Below are 20,062 nucleotides of genomic sequence, written 5' to 3' on the forward strand. Positions count from 1 at the left end.
TAGTGACTTAAAACAACTCTCATTTCTTACTTCACAGATCCTGTGAGTCAGAAGCCTAGATACAAGTTTGTTGGGTCTTCTGATTCAGGATCTCACAAAATTTCAGTTAAGATGTTGGCTTGGACTGGGTTCTTGAGAAGAATTTACTTCCAGACTCAAGTCGTTATTGGCAATAGTCTATTCTTAGGAGTTGTTAAACTGGTCCTAGTTACTTGCTGACTTTTTGCCTAAGAGTGCCATCAGTTCTTTCCCAACATTACAGACACAAAGAATTGGAAAGACATTCCATGCTCATGAATTGAAAGAATCAATATTGTCAAAATGGTCATTTTACCTAAGACAATATAAAGATTCAATAGAATTCTGATTAAGATTCCTTGGCATTAACCACAAAAATGAATTAAAAAATCCTAAAATTTGTACAGAGCACAAGAGCCCTTGAATAGTCAAAATAACCCTGAGGGAAAAAAAAGAACAAAAACAAAGGTATCAAGCTCCCTAACTTTAAGCTCTACTACAAAGTTACAGTAATCAAAATAATATGGTAATGGAATCAACAGAATAAAATCAAAAGTCCAGAAATAAAACCACATATATATAGGCAATCCATTTATTGCACCTAAATGGAGGAAGGACAGTATCTCCAGTAAATAATATAAGGAAGACTGAATGTACAAAAGCATGAAATTAGATCACTATCTTATACCCTACAATAAAATTCATGCTGATTAAAGATTAAAATATAAAATACAAAGAAGAAACAAAGATGATAAACTCTTTGTCATTGACCTTAGTGATATATTTGTGGATTCATGTCAAACAGCCAAGGAAACAAAGAAAATATAAAAAAATGAAACCCATCAAATTGGAAAGGTTTTGCACAATGAAAGAAATCATTCAAACAAAAAGGCAGCCTTCTGAGTGGGAGAAGATATTTACAAATCTCATACAAGGGGTTAATATCCAAAATACAAAAACAACTGGTGTGAGTCAACAAGATAAAAAACATACAGCCCTGTTAAAAATAGGCAGAGGATCTAAATATGCAATTTCACAAAAGAAGACATACAGATGGCCAACAGACATGTGAAAAGACTTTCTACATTGCTTATCATTTGGGGAAATGCAAATCAAAATCATCATGAGATTTCACCTGAAGCTGGTTGAGTGACTGTTACCAAAACATCAAGAAATGGTGTTGGCAAGAATATAAAGAAAAAGGAACCTTCATGTACTGTTGGCGGGAATATTAATTGACAAAGTCATTATAGAATACGCTATGGAGAATGCAAAAACATTAATGTGAAGGGGTATAAGCATTCCTACATTCATTGTAACACTATTCACAATAACCAAATATAGAGACAACCCAATATCCAATGATGGATGTAGGGATAAAGAACACGTGATACATATCTCCATTAGAATACTGCTCAGCCACAAAAAAAAAGTAATGACATCTTGCCACTTGTGACAACATGGATGGATCTTAAGCGGATTATGGTAAGTGGAAAAAGTCCAAAGGAGAAAGATGAAGCCTTATGATTTCACTCAGTTGTGCAATGTAAATTAAAAGCAAATAAAACAGGGCCTCGCTGGTGGCACAGGGGTTAAGCATAGCACTCTGAAGCTGTCCGCAGCCTCTGCAGCACGAGTTCGATCCCTGGCCAGGGAGCTGCCCACGTGGCACAGTAGACCTCTCCTGTCTCACCCGCTGCTCCCCTTAGCAGTATATTTCAGTAGGCCTCTTCTGTTCCCCGCTCTGTGTCTGGTGAATCCTCTCATCCTCACATCTCTGGCTGTACCCCAGTTCTTGTATACATAAATAAATGTTTTTTTTTTTTTTATAAAAAAACAAATAAAGCAACCAAAAAAAAATAAAACAGACTCTGACAACAGAATGGTGGTTAGCATAGGGTGATGGGGGAGGTAACAGGTGGAGAATGATGATTAGTTGGTTATGGATGGGGACTGGGCATTTGGTGGTGTATATCATGTTGCTGATATATATTATATATAGTTTTGGAGGTGAGAAACTGTACTCTGGGAACCTATATAGTGTTGTAAGCTATAGTTATGTCTTAATTTAAAAAAAAAACTAAAATTTTGTGCTACTTTTGGGCATTATAAAAGGTCATACATACTTGTGTTTGACATGGAGAGAGAAAATCTCATAAGCATTGATATCCATAGCTTCTTGTTTTTTTATTTTTTCATGATGAATAAAACCACAAACTAAATTTGTGCATTTGATAGGCTATGTATAACTGCAGAATCATAAGATTTGCAAAATGGACAGTATCACTTCCCACAAATATTTATTGGATATCAACTGGAGGCATGAAGGTTTTTTTACAATGAGGAGTTATAGGATTGCACAGGAAACATTTTCTTGCCTTCACAGAGTTTACAAGTAGAGGAAAAAAAGAGAGAAATAAGCTCACAAACAATGTTAATATACAGCAAAATACAGGAGAAAATTAATCAAATGTCACATTATAATATATATGCAGTGATCTGTCCCAGTTTTTCTTTTCTGACTGGGAATGTCAAAGGAGATAAAAAAAATCAAACTCCACTTCTATGAATATTCTCTACTGATTCTGATGCCTTAAATAGGGGTTGCTAAAGGAGAAATTCCTTTCAAGTTACTCTTGAGAAAGAGACGATTCCATTGAGACCGAAAGCTACCAGGACGAATACAAAGATTTTATTTTTCTTAACCAATTCACCTTAGTTATAATACACACAACTTTTGAGATGCTCAAGAAAAAAAAATGTGATTCAACACAAAACATTTTCATCTTGATACATTCTGATTGCAGCTGAAAGTTCAACTAACCTCAAATAGGTGGCAGCCAAAATTCAGAGCAGATATAGCACAATGAAAGAATTAAGTAGAATATAAGCATAACAAAACCAGAGATCTTCATCTGCTCTTTTGCTGTTGTTTACTTGAAAATATCCCAAGAACCAGGCATGGGACCTTGAACATAGCTATTGTTCAATAGTATCTATTGATAAATGAACACACACACACACACACACACACACACACACACACATACTCACACGTACACTGGACTCTTTCCCCTTTATCAGTTCTAGGTAGTACTAAGCCCCAGGTAGGAAAGAGTAAGTGAAATGGAGAAACTAGGGTGGTTTCACTCTGAGTATATTATGTGACTCTGATTTAGTATCTATATTTGTACGAAAGGTGCAGGAAATGTGATTTGCTCCTTCACAGAATGTACTGAAACCTGTGTTTCTGAGTCTATAATTAAATGTGCCACTTATCTTAATGAGCATACGTCCCTCTTCTCTCTACTCAAAGCCACTTAACACAACGGAAATAGCCCAGTGATTGCAAAGAGCACACTGCCGAATCCTGGTGTATCCCTGGATACAATTAGGTTTTTGTGACAATGTAGAGGTTCTTTCTTTTTTTTTTTTTTTAATTCTGTGTTTATCTTCATGAGGCAGAAAGTGACGGTGATAGGTAGCTCCATTTCACAGAAAATTGTTCCAGTCCAAGATGTCATTTGAAGAGTGATCAGTGGTCAGGAAAACCATTATGGGTGTTGCATGACAACGAAGAAAGCCAAGTTATTCTTTGGGGTTACCGTGAGCTTTTCTTCAGAGAAACCTCAATCCTAGGCATACACTTTTGCCCCACAATTCACTTGACTTCTGATGTGGAATCAATTGAATTCCCTGAAATAACAGATTCAAGTCCTAATTCCTGATATGTATAAAACCTGACATTATTTAGAAATAGGATCTTTACAGCTGTAAACACAAGGATCTTGAGTTAACACAAGGTCAAACAGGAGTAAATTCAATGGCTGTTGTCCATCTAAGGAGAGAGGTATTTGAAGACACAGAGGGAAGTAGGCAGGTTACGGTGGAGGCAGATGTAGGAGTGATGCAGTTATAAGCCAAGTATTGCGGGGAGCCATTAAAGACCAGAGCAAAGAAGAATTTGCCCCAAAAGCCTTCAGTGGGAACCTGGCCCTGTCAGGACCTTGGTTTTTGACTTTGACCTTCAGATCTGTGAGCTACTCCATTTCTCATGTTTTCAGCCATCTAGTTTATGGTAATTTGTTGTGACAGCCCTAAGAAATTAAAAGTGTGTCTGTTGGAAAAATAAGTTTAGATTCTTTTCCAGCCTAATTTATTTAAATGCTTCAATCCTACTATCTTCCAACTGAGAATAAATTCTAACTTTGGCATGGGGTGCTCTGGGCCTGCTTTCAGAGCAGATAAAAAATAATTTAGAATAAAATGACTCTCTTGAAGCATAATATTCTGTGATGAAGCCCAGTTAAACCTAAAAGTATGTGCTATGAAGCTGAGAATTAATTGGGATTTTTTTGTTGTTGTTGTTGACATAGAGTATGTAATTTGGCATAATGTGCTAACATAGTTAAGTACATGAAAACCTTTTTGTTTTTCATATCACTAAAAATGATCAATAATGTACATAGAAACATAGTCCATGGTTGCTTAGGAAAATGTTTATGATATTAAAAGAGTTTAAGTTATTGAAGTGACCAGGAATGTCAGATTATTAAGGTAAAATATGGTTTTTCAATATATTACTTTAGCATGTGGTATTAAAAAGTGAGGCTGTCCAATAGCCATTTTTTTAAAATCTGCTCTGTGGAGCATGTGGGTATCTTAGGGACAGGAAAATGGGATCTTATTTGGAAAAAGTGTGCTTTGTAGATGTTATCGAGTTAAGTAAGGCCCTACTGAATAGAGAAGGTGCTAAATTCAACCAGTTACAAGAGAAAAGAGAGAGATTGGTATACAGAGACACAGAAATGAAGGTCATTATGAAGAGAGGCAGAGATTGTAGTGATGATTCCTAGGTTCCAGTCCTACCAAACAAGGATATCAGCACCCAGCAGAGCTGCTAAGAAGAGACAAGAAAAAGGGTTCATCTGCAGAATCTGCGGAAGGAACATGACCCAGCTCATACCCAGATTTCAGACTTCTAAGCTCCATAAATGTAAGAAAGTAAATCTCTGTTGTTTAAGTCACCCAATTTGTGATGATTTTTCACAACAGGCCTAAGCGGGGGAGGGGAGAAGCCTGAAATAAGAGTAATAGAATTTAGCCATGAGATATAACTTATGCAGAAGACATTATAACCATACATTGTTACATAAATTTGAATTGATATTAATTAAGTAAAACTAAAGATTTAGTTGTACTAGTCACATGTCAAGTATTACATAGTCACATGTGACTGTGGCAACTGTGTTGGGCAGAGAAGATAGGGGATATTTCCATCCTCAGAGAAAGTTCTATAGGCAGTATTGCATTATAGTCACAGACTTGTAATAGGACAAATAGCAGTTAAATATCTGAAGCAACAACCTTTAAAAATGCAAGGAGAAACTGATTTTAAAAATGAAATGAGAGGCTTCATATATTCCTTTTGGAATTAGGTTAGTATAAGAAAACAAAAGTGAAGGAAGATAACCAAATCACTCAATGTATATGTTTGTATATGCATCTCTCAGATAGTCTTGTTTTTTTCTCTTATGTCCACAAAAATGTGTCTACATAGACACCACAAAGTAAAGCTTGAAACATTGAAGTGGTAGAGACTTCACCACATTCTCTCATTATGGCACAATAAAAGTAGAAATAATTGGTGTAAATAGATGGAGTTAAAACAAAAGCAAAAACAGCCATTTTGTAAGTGACAAATTCCTTAGTTCTCTTTTTAATTAATGAATATATGAAAAGAGAAACTGTTAACTATTTAGGAAGAAAGCTGGGAAGTAAAACACAAATACTTTATAGCAAAATTTGTAGATCTTTGCAAAATTTGATCTCGGTAGAAGCTGTATAACTGTACTAAAGATGGAAGATTGGGTCAAAATTAAAAAATAAACTTACTGCTAATGTTGATAACTGAAATGAGGTCAAGTATATGAACTAAGAGTTATGAATAGAGGGAATTATACAGCTAAAAGCTAAAATTACCTAAATGTAACTTATTTTTTATTATAGAGAATGTTTTCCTCCCAGAGGCTATTATTAATCATTATTGAGAACAAAAAAAAAAATGTGGGCAATTAACAAAGTTTATAAAACTAGGAATGGTAATGAATACAAAGAACACATATAGGAACAGATTTACAGGAAAATATTATATGAAATTGTGTATGACATGTTTGAAAACCATGTAGGAATTTGTATTTTCCTAGAAAATCATATAAATTATCAAAACTTACCTTTGCTAATTTACACATGAAAAAGTCATTGGAAATAGATGGATTTAATTGAATTAAACGTAAATTTTAAAGACAGAATTTTAGTGCTGCTTCATCAACAACAAAGTTTTCCTTTCATCTTGTTCCTTTCCTTCTCCTTTATCAGCTAATATTCTTCTGTATAAGTACCGCGCGCTAACCGATTGCGCCACTGGAGCTCCGCTTTCAGCTAATATTCTTCTGTGCTAACTCTATTGAATTCCTGAAAGACTTGAACTCAAAGTGTAGTTCCTGGACCAGCACCACCAGAATCTTGATAGAAATGCAGAATCTGGGTCTCTCTGCATGGGGGTTAAAGTCTTAGTACCATCAAGCTGTCAGCAGCCACTGTAGCATAAGTTCAATCCCCAACTAGGGAGGTGACCCACATGGTGCAGCAGACTTCTCCAGTCTCACCCACTGCTCCCCTCAGCAGTGTATTTCAGTCGATCTGTCAGTTCTGTTTCCCACTCTGCCTCAGGTGAATCCTCCCACCCCCCACACCTCTGGCCTGCACCCCAGTTCTTTTATGCATAAAATAAATAATTAAAAAAAAATAAAAAAGAAAGAAAGAAACGCAGAATCTCAGGCTCCATCCAAGAGTTATAAATCAGGATCTCCATTTCAACAAGATTCTGAGCTGATGTTGTGCACCTCAACATTTGAAAAGTGCTGACCTAGGGCTTGGGACATAAACTTAGCACTTAGATTCACTGCCTAACGTTTACTAATGTATCCAATCTCATGGCTTTACCGTCCCATCCTGCAGCTAATGCTAATGACTCATATTCAGTCTTAATTTTTTCTCTGAATTCCCTACTTCGGAGACTTTTAACTTTATGTCTCTAAAACTGGACTTACGATCCCTCACCCATCCTTCAAACATAATCTTCCTCTAGTCCTATCTCAATAAATAGCGCTTGGTTTGTCATTCAGTGCAAAACTTGGAGACTGACTTATCTTCCACCTTTATATCATATTCTGTATCTGCTCTATCATCGATTCCTGTTTAGTCTCAAAATTTGTCTCAAATCTGCTTGTTTCTCATTATTGCCGACCCCTGCTAAGATAGTCACAATATGAACAAAGTGCTGTGAGTTTTGATGGTTGTTAGAGGCATCAAAGGACCAGCTCTCTATGGGGGCCACCACAGAGGGATTTGTGGGGCATTTTGTACTTTAAAAGTTTAGCATGAGATGCATTTGTCCAAAGGTGATTAACTGTTTTCATAAAGAGAAACTTAAACAAAGGTTGGGGATTGCATGAGGTTTCTTGGGCCTTCACAGGAGCCATGGTGGAGGTTTTGGCAAATGTGAGGGGGCGTGTAGGTCTTGGACTAAGTGGGTGGGTGGGCTCATATGCACAAGCCAGCTGTACAGACTCAGCAAATGTATGGTATGGGGGATGGAGGGAGGCTTTACCAGGCATATCCAACCTCAGGGAACAGGTTACTGTAGGCAGGGAATTTTCTAAGCAAGAGTTTCCTTAGAATTCTTTTAATTTACAAAATGTGTCACCCAGTTTTGCAGGAAATTGTTTGTTTCATACATAGCTAACCTGTCCAAAATTCTGTTCATAGTTGTAGGGTAAGGAAAAAGTATCAGGCTTTTCTGCCCTCCCGCCATTAGGATAGATGAGGGAACCCTGTGGTCCTGAATGCATGCCTGATGGCAGGCACCTGGAGTGGGTTCATGGGCTGAGAGATTGAGTTTATAAGGGCGGCGTCGCGGGAACACCAGCAGAAGCTGGGAATGAACAGAAGCTGAGAAGAGAAGCCGAGAGAACACCAGAGAGAGCCCAGATAGAGTGAGGATTTTCTGGGGGCTGGGAGGCCTACCAGCCTCCTGGCCCCCCAGCACCCTGCCTGCCATATACCTGGTAAATCTAAATAAAAGACCTGCAAAAGCCACTGAGGACTCTGACTACTCCTTCACCCGGTCTGGTGGATCAGAAAACCTGCTCAGTGGCCCTTCCTGCCCCTACAATGGGCTTAAGTCGGCAAGATGATCCATGCAGACGGGTATGGAGCCTCCAAAGACCTGGAGGGACCGAGGAGTAGCAGACTGTTTGCTGTGACAACACTGGACGTACCATGGCGACACAGGAGATGGACAAGGTCCGGGACCCTCGGGACGAGACCTCAGCTGGAGGAGATGCCCGAGAGGACCAGCCAACGAACCCTGAGGCAGCAAGAATCGCCAGGGAAGATAAGACCATGATTTGGAGCTCGCCACTGCTGACGCAGGGAGAGGCCTTAATGGGCTTGGACTGACAATCTCGCCAGAAGGTGGAGGAACCTTGGCAGGTTAAGTTTTGGGGACCTCTGGGGGAGGATGCTATTGTTTGTACACCCCAGGAGATGGGAATCTGGGGGTGGCCAGTAGGCCTTGATGGCCAATAGCAGCCTTTGTATGCCCAGCATCCAGGCAGAGGAGAAAAGCCACTTTTGAGAAGGCAAAAGCTGGTGCTAAGAAGCCCTGAGCGGCTGTTAAGCAGCCTGAGTATGCTGAAGACCAGTGAGTCTCTTAAAATCACCTGTGGGTGATGCCCTGCTCGTTCTTGAGTGAGGGTGAGGAGCTGAGGAACCCATCCTTGGGGGACGGGTGGGGAATGTAGCTTGGGGTGGAGCCCAAGTCGAAGAGGAGACCCAAGAGAGGCCACATGTGGAGTTTGGATCCCTGACCCATGTGCTTGTGCAGTGGGTTGGCCTGAGTGCAGGGGTCTGCGTGTCGCTTTGGTGGCTGTGAAGGCCAAGTGTAGGAGCAACCGCAGACAGAAACCCTGGGGGTTGGTGATTACCCAGAAGAGTATAGAATCGCCAATCCCAGAGTGAGTGCATCCTGGGGGTGGATGCGTGTGGCTTGTAGACGAGACCACAGCCAGAGAAGGCCAGGAAGCCTGATGGCTCCTGGCGTGTTACAGTAGATGCCGTGAGTGGTTCCCCTTGCTTGTATGAGCAGTGCCTTCGGCAGCAGATTTGGTGGTGCAAATACGAGAAACATATGTGACTTGTGTAGATTGTATGGCAGAAAACCCTGAGGGGGTGGACTGTAGGGTAAGGAAAAAGTATCAGGCTTTTCTGCCCTCCTGCCACTAGGAAAGATGAGGGAACCCTGTGGGCCTGAATGCATGCCTGATGGCGGGCACCTGGAGTGGGTACACCTGGGCTGAGAGACTGTGTTTATAAGGGCGGCATCGCGGGGATGCCAGCAGAAGCCAAGAGAAGAAGAGAAGCAGAGAGAACGCCAAAGAGAGCTCAGATAGAGTGAGGATTTGCTGGGGGCTGAGAGGAGACCTGCCAAAAGCCTCTGAGGACTCTGATTCTTCCTTTACCCAGTCTGCTGTATCAGAAAACCTGCTCAGTGGCCCTTCCTGCCCCTACAATAGATAATACTTTTTTGAACTGCCATCAGTGCCTTGGAAGTAAATGTCACTATATTGAACCTGCAATGCATGTGACTTGTCTTCAGACTTGAGTCATTCATAGTCTCAATTGGACATAATTCCTCTGATGATAACTATCTGATAATTATATGACAATAATTCTCACCCATATTTTAGTCTCACCCAGAGAAATTAGATAGCTTTTGCTAATAAGTAAAGACTATAACAAAATGTCTAACAATATACATATTGTTATGATGAGATGCCACTTTCTTGGGTTGCCTCAATGGAAACAAATACAGTGACATTAATACAAACCTAAACACTTAGGAGACAATGTCCCTATGAATCTAAGAAATGAGTTTGCTCGTAATATTCACAAGAAAAAATAGTGTTGAAAGGAGTGTTTCAGTCATTTGTTTTACTAGCAGAACTGGAAATGTACGAGAGATTGGGTAAAATAAACACACAAAGATTAAACTGAAGAGGGGATTTTCTTTTATGAAATAGGTGAGAAATTTTGTGAACAGACTAGACATACACAAAGGTAGTAAATGAGATCTTAAAAGTCCTGGACTGACAGCTACAAATGGTTAAACAAGCACCTGGTTTTAACCTAAAGAAACAAAACAAAACTGGAAGAGGGATTTATTATACATGAACTGATAACAGATCTAAAAGAACCATAAACAAGGGAGAAGCAGTGCCCAGAAGAGTTTGTCAAGATTTTCCCAGCTGTAGCTAAGAGCCAAAAGACTCTTTCAAAGTCTCTTTTATAAAACACCTTTAGAAATTGCATAATGCCAATCATCAGAAACCCATCTCCCAGTGTTGGGACCCAAGGGTGCCGAGGGTCCTGGGAAAAAGTTTGCATGGAGTCAGTACACGTGAGTTAGAAATGAAGCTCTGTTGTAGGTGATGGTGTGCCCTGCAAAGTGAGTGCAGATTTGGAGAACTGCCTTGGGGCTTAAGGTTGCAGATATAAATAGTTTGAGGGGGCAGGAGCTCACAAATCAATCCCAAATGGGGTTTGGCCCCTTTTGTTTAACAAAAGGGCCCAGAATTTACAGGTTGGGATAATGACCTTTGACCAAACTTGTTTATCAAAAGCACCTGACTCCCAGCCTCCCATTAGAAAAGGCAGAACTAGAGGCACCTAGTGTGAGATAAACTAATAGGGTTTGAGTCAAATTAACAGGTTTGATTTACATTATTTTCAAATGTGCTCCGCTGTTTTTCAGAAATGCTGGATGGAGGAAGTAGGGGCTGCAGCCATGGCGCTAAGTTCCTGTTCTAGCTCACCAGAGATGCAGTCAGATGTCGAAAGGATAAAGAGTGGTTCAGAAAAACAAGGTAGGTTTGTAACTGATGGCGGCCACCACGGTGAGCATAAGATTTCCAAAGAATTACTACAATAGACTTCTACTTTTGTGAGTAAAGATGGTGGAATTAACCTGATCGTGCTGGAGGTAAAATGCTCCAGAAATTTAAAGAATTAGGACTCTCAGGAATGACACTGCAAGGTTATGTCTACTTTGGGGGACAGGCAGGAGAGTGATAGATTGAGTGCAGGCATTGGTTGGATATTTGTCTAATAGAGTTTCTCCTGGGTGAGATTGCTTTAGGTGGATGAGGTTGAACAATGAATGATTTGGGCAAGTTACAGAATGTGTGTATTTTTCACAATGGGACAACCCACTAGAAAAATTTTGGAAAGAGATGTTAGCAAAAAAATAAAAATGTCTAGTCTGGAAAGCCTAAGGGAGAAGAAGGAAGATGGTACTGAATGCCAGTAAAAGGTATCCTGGTGGTAGAGAAGAAAGGTCTGACTTCAAAGCAAGTTAGAAATGGTTAGGGCCGGCTCTCCTGGCAGCTGTCTAAAATAGCAGATTCCTTGACTTCCCTTCAAGCTTTGATCCTAGGCAACAGTTAATAGTATTAGTTTCCCCTTCCTTTTCCCTTCTAATAGGCCTGCAGTGAGTGCCACTGGCGTTTTAACTTGCATTTCACTAATGGCTGATGATGGTTAGCTTCCTGGATACCTGTAAACCTTATGAGAAATTTTGTTCAAATATTTGCCTGTCTTTTAAATTGGGCTTTTGTGTTCTCCTTGAGTTTTCTGGATTCTTTATATAATTTGTAGACTAGTCTATTATAAAATAATGCCCCTTAGCTTGCCCACTAACATTAAGATGGTGTACGGCTTTCTATGAGGGTCCTGCCCTTTGAAACTAAGGAAGAAACAGAAATACCCTCCCCATCTGTGTTGGAAGTGGTGACTGAGATATTCTCTGAATGGACTTTGCTTTCACCTTTGTGGCTATTTCCCTGTTTTCTGAAAAGATAGCATGTTAGCAGGGTTCTCTGTCTCTGGTCATTGTCTCTGTTTTCTTTAGTTTCAGCTGGTAGGGTTTCTGTCAGTGTAATCCCTTATCTATTTCAGGTTTCTGTTAAAAGAACCAATTAAATGTATCCTGCACAACCATTTCGTGAGCTCTCCCTCATTGGTGTGGAAATCCATCTTAGCTTGGGCTGTCATAACAAAAAACTACAGATGAATGGCTTAATTAAACAATAGAAATGCATTTTTCATTATTCTGGAAGTTAACCTTAATTCTTTAGATGTCCTATTTCCAAATACAGTCACAGTGGGGACTAGAGACTTCAATATTTGAATTGGGGGGGGGGCGGTGTGGGGATACATTCCAGTCCATAACAGTATAGCAAGTGGTTTCTGCACATGGCTGACACCAGTAATAGTGCATAGTATCTAGATTGTGATTTCTTCCTTGGAGACATAACAATTTAACTTCATCTTGGAAAACACATTCTCCTGTTCCCTGGGAATTCACATCTGTGAAGTTAGATGTCTAATCCGTATTCAAATATATTCTCTCTTGATTCATTTTCAAAATTCAAGTAACTTCTGAGGAAAAAAAAATACAAGAGAAGCAATTTTGCAATGCCTCCTATTCTACATTTATACTTCATTAGAATTTTGTTGAATAGAGTTAAGGTTAGAACAAGTTTTTCTTCAGAATTGTAATAACGCCTTTGTCTGGTGGTTTCCAGTATTGTTTTCCAGAAGTCTAATGTGATTCTGTTTCCCTTTTTCCCCTTATCAGATTAGTTTTTTAAAGATTTATTAATTTATGCATACAAGAGCTGGGGGGCGGGTCAGAGATGCAGAGGGTGAGAAGATTCACCAGAGACAGGGGGGGAAGCAGAACAGGCAGACTGACAGAAGTATACTGCAGAGGAGAGCAGTGGGTGAGAGGAGAGGTCTGCTGCGCCATGTGGGTAGCTCCCTGGTGGGGGATTGAACTCATGCTGTAGTGGCTGCCTATAGCTTCATAGTGCTGCATCTCAACCCATCTTCCACCAGGGAAGCCCCAGATTAGTTGTTCTTTATAGGAGCATCTAGAACCACTCTTTATTAGCAATGTTTTCTGATTTCATGAGGAAGTGGGTGCTCATTCTAGAGATGGGTAGAAAAAGGCAACAAGGGCAAGAGAAGCAAATAAAAAGATAAAGATGACAGAATTTCTTTTGCTGCAGAAAGCATGCCTGCCATAGCAAACAAGAGAAAAGTAAAACCTATTATTTATTTCTGAAAATCTTCTGTAGATGTAGAAATAGACAAGTCATCTCATTTTATAAAAAATTGCAAATTTCTTACTGCTCATCCACTTATTCCCTGTTTGCTCTCTGGGAGATATCTTCAATTTTTGTCAACATTTTTAAAAATGAAAGTTTAAAAATTTTAAATTTCCCATAGCTTATTTAGTCACCAAATATTCCTTTTATATAATGTCTTATTCTTGCTCACATGAGAGCAATCTCATCTTTCTTTCTGAGATGTACTGATGATAACTTCTCTGAAGATTTTCTTTCTCCCCAGTTCCGTAATGTTTGTTAATTCCAAATTGCTTTTACTCTGCTGGTTTTGCTCTTTGCTTTAATGTTAGGTGCTTTTTCTCAAATGTCAATATCTAATACTGACTATTCAAAAAATGTTATATGCAATTTAAATGGTGACTAGTTGACTTCAGGATATGATGATTTCTTGCTGCATACCTAACTTTCAGGCTTTTGCATGGAATGATCACTTCTCCTACATAAAAGTCTTTGCATCATCTACTTAAGGAACTGTTCCTTTAGATGTCTGCATTCGGGGATCTGAGGTCAGCAAAGAAAGAGGATGTGGGGATCTACCATTACTACAAACAGTTTATCAGTGTCTGTTTTCTGTATTGGTTTCTCCAAATGTATCATGCTTGAAATAAATAGGTCTAAATCTCTTCTGGTTTCACTTCTCCAACGAGTTAGTTGGTAGGGGCCTCTCTGGTGACACAGGGATTAAAGACAGTGCTCTGGAGCTACCAGCAGCCCCTGCAGCACGAGTTCTATCCCCTGCCAGGGAGCTGAGCCACATGGCACAGCAGACCCCTCCTGTCTTACCCGCTGCTCCCGTCAGCAGTGTATTTCAGTCAATATGCCTGTTCTGTTCCCCGCTCTGTCTCTGGTGGATCCTCTCACCCTCCACACCTCTGGCTTGCACCTCAGCTCTTGTATGAATAAATAAATAAATCTTTAAAAAGAAGAGTTAGTTGGTAGCCTCCCAATTTTTTAGTCATTTCACAGGATTAGCTAGTGTTTTGGAGAAGTTTCAACTTTTAAAAGTTTAAAAGGAACTCTTGCCTATTGAATTCACAGCCTTTTTTTTTTTTTTTTAAGATTTATTTATTTATTTATGCAAGCACTGGGTACAGTCAGAAGCCCCGGGAGGGTGAGAGAATTCACCAGAGCTAGAGCGGGGAGCAGAACAGGCAGATGGACGAAGTACACTGCTGAGAGTAGCAGAGGGCGGCAGGAGAGGTCTGCGTGCCATGTGGGACCCTCGCTGGTGGCCAGGGATTGAACCGGCTCTGCAGAGGCTGCGGGCAGCTTCGCAACCCAGCGCTCAACCGCTGCCACCGGTGAGGCCCGCCTTTCTTTTCTTTTCTTTTTTTTTAAATTCTCTTCAGAACTGTGCAGTCAAATCAGTTCTGGTTTAAATATTTTCCTCTTTTTGTAGATTTAGAAAGTTTTACAGCTTGTGACCATCTCACTTTAAGTGGTGTTTCCTGCCTCTCTCATTCCTTATTTAATGAACAGAACCATGATCTAGCTCCTATTTTTTTTGTGTGTGTGTCTTAAAATGACCTCACCTTTTCCCTGAGTATCTATCTACATAATTTTCTGTTCATCTATTCTCTTGATGCAGGATATGAACAAGGAGCCAAGCTATAACATTTGTGCTAAGAACACTAGTGATGCCAAATCCCGTAAGGCATATAGGCAGAGGTTGAAATTAAAAAATAATGTAACTCAAAGGAGAGAATAGTAAAAGATTTCTGAGAATAAATCTTCACCATTAAAACATTCTATTCCTCATAATCTACAAGCTCCTATCACACCACACACACACACACAGTCACACACAATTTTCTGATAGTGAGAGCTGAAATTAGAATATGATTTTATGATTTCACGGTGTATCTTCTAAATGGGATTTTAGCTCATATAAGTCTTGGATAAAGAATTTCTGTTCTGTGATAAATCTGAGATTTCACATATTATGTCCCATCATCACATGGCACATTAATTTTTAGGATGTTAATTTATTCAAATTCTACCTGCCTCTGGTCTTCTTCATTATTATCATCACCATCATCATGGTCATAACTGGTGACTCCAGGGCTGTCCACACAAATGAGAATCCTGGTATAAACTATCTCAGCTAATAGGCTCTTTTCCATTATGAAATTTTCAAATGTTATTTAAAATGTGCAAATTGAAACTGTTTACCTGTATTCTTATTGTTTGATGTTTTGGATAAGCTGTTTTTATTTAAATCTTGATTCAGTCTTCATTAGATCAGTGTCATTCAAGGTATTGCTTATTATTGTGTATAGATCTTAATTTATTTCAGAATAATTTAAAACAGTATAAGCCAAGGACATAACCCCAGAGGAGTTACAGCAGACTTTCTGTTGATTGACATTTACTACCTTCTAAGAAAGAGTTATCAAAGAAAGCTTGAATAACCTTGTTGTTCAAAAGAATTATTCAGAATGTTACTAATACCACCGATTTCAGTTTAAGTTCAGTCTATAATTTTGAACAAGGTTTGGAAAAGATGCATTTTTGAGTAACCAAGCAATTTTGCATAGGTTGTCCTTATACTTAATTTTGTGATTTACACCTTGAAGGAAAATGTTTTATACCTAATGTATAAATCTAAAGAGATACACATAATTTTTATCTTTCGCATCACCATACCCTGCTGCTACACTCTTGATTACCCAGATTTCTGACAAATATTTTCTATCTCTTCCATCCCTTTGGGATATTACTGTTTCATTTCTTTTTTCTTTTTTCTTTTTTTTTTTTTTGAGATCTCTAAAGTTCATGTATCTACTTGAATAACTGATGATTAAGAAATATTGCTCTATGCCTGCGTTACTCTGTTTAGACTGCCATAACATATTTTACAGACTTGGTTGCTTAGAAAACAAAAACTTAGTTTTTCACCATTTTGGAGTGTGGAAGTCCTGGGTCAGGGCAGGAATGGCCTCTGGTGAGTCCTATTTGTAGAAAGCCTGCCTTTTTGTTGTGTCCTCGCATGACCTTTTCTCAGTATGCCTGAACAGATGCTTTCTATGTCTGCTCATGTATGGACAAAAGTCCTATGAGAGCAGGGTTCCACCTTTCTGATAATTATTTCATTAGAGGCCTTATCACCATATATAGCCCCTCTGGGAATTAGGGCTTCCACACATGAATTCTTGGGGACTACAGACATTCAACCCATAACCATGATTCATCTTTTCCTCTAGTATCCTCTTGCATTGAGTCTTGTTGCAGAATAAGTCCACAGTAAAGACAGGATGTGAGCATGTCACAGACCATGACGACCTTTGTAACTAACCAGAGAACATACTGTTGAAGTTTCACAGTTCTTTGGGGCATTCAATGGATATTCATCATGTATTGAATCTCTTGAATAGTTTTGACATCTGCCATTTTCCTAAAATTACTTTCCATGCTTGAAAAATATTTTAATTTTGGGAAACATTTTATCTCTTAGATTTTATTTCTATCACTTTTCATTTGCTTAAAATCTCTTGGCAGTGTCCCAGCAATTTTATATATGTATACACACACATATGTATATTTATGTATAGCATGTTATATATCACACATGTATATGTTATATTTAGATGATATTTATTCCACCAGGTGTGATTTTTTAATAAGAATTCCTAATTAATTATTAAATTGACAATATATACATCAGCTATTCCATAAAATTGAGTGTATGTTTGCATATCTATATGATTATAACACCAATATTTTGTTTTAATTTTTCACAAGCATTATTATGCCATAACTTTATACCCCTAACACATATATACCAACAAAATTAATTACATAGATAGGATAATTGTGTGTGTGTGTGTGTCTGTGTGTGTGTGTATTGCTAGGCAAAATAAGTGAACACTTAAGTCTTTGTAGTTCAAGAATCTGAAAACATTCAATGCTTACTTAAGTATTTCCAAAACATGTTTCTGACACCAAAAAGATTCCAGAGTTCTACTTTCCCCTCCCTAGGATGCTAGTCACTGAGACAGCAGTCTGGGACAAATAAAAAATTCCATTCTTGACTTTCTTCATCTGTAAAATAAGAGCATTGGATTAGATAGTCTAAGTCCTTTTAAGCTTTCAATTCTATGCTTCCGTGATTTTATTTTATGAACTATGTATGTATTCTAACTGACCACAGAGCAATCCATAGACGGATTCCATGTACTCAACAGAATTTACCAACCTGCCTTAACTACAAAGGAAGGAAAGAGATGCTATTAATCTCTTGAAAAATTTTCATGTACTGCTGGAACAACTTTAAGCTTCATTTTTTGAAGGGATAAGATATAGTCTGTTTCTACTTGAAAAAATGAAGTGGTTCAGAGGGACACTTCATAAGTGGGATAGAGCTGGGATTTTATTGCTGTAGGTCAAATCCACAGACTTTTCTGATCCATTCTCAACAGAGGAACATACATTCTGTGGTGGAGTGAATTCTACACTGACAGTGCAGTGTCAGAAACTGGAGAGAGGGACAGTGTGAAGAGAGAAGGCATTTTGGACATACAGAGGTTCTAGGTCTGTCTGCTATGGTGAATTTTCTATATAGTGGGGAACCTTGCTGTTTTTATTTTCTAATGAATTATTAGGAATGTTCACACCAATAAAGTGGAAGAGCTGGCCTGATGCTTGCATTGTGTGGTTTTAGGAGTATATCCAGTGCCACTACCATTGAAAAATGACCTTCCCATAGACCAAGTTTAGGCTTCTACCATTCCTTGCCTTTGAAATTTGCAACACAATATTTGGGGGGGCTATGAAAGAAAGAACATTTATAGCAATCTTTCTAACTTAAGTGCCTCTGGTCTTTGGTAGAGGTAGATTTCTCAAGCAAAATTATGATCAGTTCAAAGCTGCAGAGAAATCCCATTGTCTGATGGAGAAAGAAGTTAAGACTGGCCACTTTTAATATTGATCACCCAGATGTTATTTATAAATCTATTAACAATGTTCTTATTAAGTGCCTGATAGATTTAGAATGGGCATAACCTAAGTTCCTATTCGCAACAAAGCACCTCAAATTTATTTTATGTAATTTTGATTTTGCATTCTATGTCTTCCCTAAAACCTCCCTTCTTTCTGAAAAGTTTTCACTTTTTCAATACTTCCACACTAGATGAATACCTATTTATCTCAAAGCTCAACATAAACATAATGTATGTGTATTTGAATCCATTTCTTTTGCTTCATCCAAGAATAAATAAATTGGACTTTCTAATTAATTTTGTTTTTAAATTATAAGGTAATATATTTTATTGCAATAAAAGGAAAGGTAGTGTTTGAAAGAAAAATAGAATGTCCTCCTTCATTAATCTTCCCATGGCACTTTAAATATGCATTTTATTTATGAATAAAACACATACAGGAAAGACATAAATTTTGAGTCTGTAACTGATGAATTTTCACCAGGTGAACACACCCATCCCAGATCAAGAAATAATGCATTAGCAGCAAACTAAACGTCCTTTATCTCGCCCATTGTCACTTACCTCCAAAGGCAGCCAGTGTCTTAAATTCCATGATCTCAGTTTTACCTCTTTTTAACTCTGTAGAATCCTACACTACTAATTGTCTTGAGTCTGGCTTCTTTTGTTCAAGATAATGCTAAATAGGTCTATTCATATGTACATATTTCCCTGCTGTCTAGATGAGGAAATAGAAATGGTTGGTATACAGATGCTTGAGTTTTAATGGATAATGCCACTGAAAAGTGGTCAAACTTTTTACATCCAGAACATCAATTTTGAGCTTCTAGTTGCTAAAAGTTGGTTGCATCCAGGGCTGTTATGTGGATCTTATCTTTATTGGCCCTGTGGGAACCTAGGAAATTTTATTCTTATGGTACACAAAGGATGAGTACAAGTCTCTGTTTGTTCAGGCCTTGGTTGATAACTGGCATATTGTCACTTCTGTCCATATATCAGTGGTCAAATGAAGTCACATGGCTAGCTCAACATAAACACATGTCTCATCTTCAGTGCAAAGAACTTCAAAAGCATGTAACAAATGTGTGGATACAGAGAATAGTGAAATATTAAGAATAACAATGCAGTCCAGTAAAGTTTGCTCTATTCATGATTATTATATATATATATCTCCCTCCCCCACACACAATGTACTGATTCCCTGAGGCACTCTGAGGCCTATTTGATCCTCATGTTTGGATCAAAGATCAGAATTTTATGCTTTATGTAAGGTTAGTGTTTCCTCCTCCTGTTTGAAATCTTTGGGGGAAACCCACACATGCACAAGCCAGTACCACACATACCTAACACAGGACAGAAAAATCAAATAAACAGTATTTAGAGGAGTGGTGAGTAGAGAACATATAATCATTGCTTAAAACTTAGAGAAGCTCAATATCCAGATGTTGTTGCATCTCATTATTCTTGAAAAAGGGGAGCTGCTCCTTGGGATTGTTCTCAAGGTCACTGGTCCCCATGACTCTTGACTGCACCTCTGAAAGACACATATGGGAATGACATACATTATGAGTCTGTAACTGATGAATTTTCACCAGGTGAACACACCCATCCCAGATGCCATTTTTGTTTCTTGTCTTTTTTTTTAAGATTATTTATGCGTACAAGAGCTGGGGTACAGGCCAGAGGAGCATGGGGCGGGGGGTGAGAGGACCCACCAGAGACAGTGGGGAACAGAACAGGCAAATTGACTGAAGTACACTGCTGAGGGGAGCAGTGGGCAAGTCAGGAGAGGTC

The sequence above is a fragment of the Talpa occidentalis genome, unplaced genomic scaffold (genome assembly GCF_014898055.3).
Source record: "Talpa occidentalis isolate TD23 unplaced genomic scaffold, MPIMG_talOcc4v2.1 talOcc4.3, whole genome shotgun sequence".
Lineage (NCBI taxonomy): Eukaryota > Metazoa > Chordata > Mammalia > Eulipotyphla > Talpidae > Talpa > Talpa occidentalis.